Source organism: Corapipo altera, unplaced genomic scaffold, assembly GCF_003945725.1.
Source record: "Corapipo altera isolate COAL_440 unplaced genomic scaffold, ASM394572v1 200, whole genome shotgun sequence".
NCBI lineage: Eukaryota > Metazoa > Chordata > Aves > Passeriformes > Pipridae > Corapipo > Corapipo altera.
Window position 1 is genome coordinate 983,424 of NW_020884992.1, and position 1,041 is coordinate 984,464.

Below are 1,041 nucleotides of genomic sequence, written 5' to 3' on the forward strand. Positions count from 1 at the left end.
ATGTGGCTGTGCCACCTCATCAGTGCCCACAAGGAGCCTCCCTGGCCCTGCCACCCTCATGGGGGTATAGCTCAGGGGCAGAGCATTTGACTGCAGATCAAGAGGTCCCCGGTTCAAATCCGGGTGCCCCCTCCCCTTTTTCTTTTTTCCCCCTTCTTTTCGTCCCCCAGAATTTGGTTTGGAGCTCTCCATCCCCACGTTTCCCCCCTCCAGAACTCTCGTGCTGGTTGCTGGCTGCAGGTGACCCCCAGCAGAGCAGAGGAGCCTCTGCTCAGTGTTCCCAAGGAGAGGGATGAGTATTTCTTTGAGAACCTGCTTTTCTGCCCTGGGATTAATTAGCAGTTTTGCTGGGATGGCAATTAGCAGGCAGATTCCTGCTGGGAACACTGCCTGGAAGCAGGGGGTATAGCTCAGTGGTAGAGCATTTGACTGCAGATCAAGAGGTCCCTGGTTCAACTCCAGGTGCCCCCTCTCTTTTTTTTTATTTCTTTTTCCTCTTAATTTTCTTCTTCCTTTGGCCAAAATCTTTCCCAGGAGGAAGTTGGGGAGCTCTTGGTGGATCTGGGAGTTTGTTCTGTGCACTCAACGTTGGTTCTGAGCTTCAGCTTCAAAGGTATCGTGGCTCTGACTATGGGGAAACTCCAGGGGTTGTGCCCTGTGTGAGCAACTTCTCACTGTCTGGGCCTTTTTCTTTTCTTAATTTTCTGCAGTGATCACATTTATCATAATTTATGGTATTTAACTCCCTTTGGCAGGCACACAAAGGGAGCTGACAAGAAAAGGAATCCAACCCACAGACGGAAAAACTTGTTTCTTTCCAAATAAGTGTTTTTATATCTACCTTTTCACATCCTGCACCAAGGGGGGTATAGCTCAGTGGGAGAGCATTTGACTGCAGATCAAGAGGTCCCTGGTTCAACTCCAGGTGCCCCCTTCTCTTTTCCCTTCATTTTTTCCTCTTCCTTTGGCCAAAATGTTTCCCAGGAAGAAGGTGGGGAGCTCTTGTTGGATGTGGGAGTTTGTGCTGTGCACTGAATGTTG

The 1,041-nt window shown here is 49.6% G+C and overlaps 1 long non-coding RNA gene and 3 other non-coding genes across 4 annotated transcripts in view; 3 read left to right on the plus strand and 1 right to left on the minus strand.

The window, feature by feature from the left end:
• LOC113958274 overlaps positions 1-1,041 on the minus strand; it is a 4,078-nt gene that overhangs the window by 1,809 nt on the left and 1,228 nt on the right. The gene's annotated exons all lie outside the window — the stretch shown is intronic.
• On the plus strand, positions 61-132 carry TRNAC-GCA. The gene has a single exon. It is a non-coding gene; the product is annotated as a tRNA-Cys (tRNA).
• On the plus strand, positions 400-471 carry TRNAC-GCA. The gene has a single exon. It is a non-coding gene; the product is annotated as a tRNA-Cys (tRNA).
• Positions 863-934, plus strand: TRNAC-GCA. The gene has a single exon. It is a non-coding gene; the product is annotated as a tRNA-Cys (tRNA).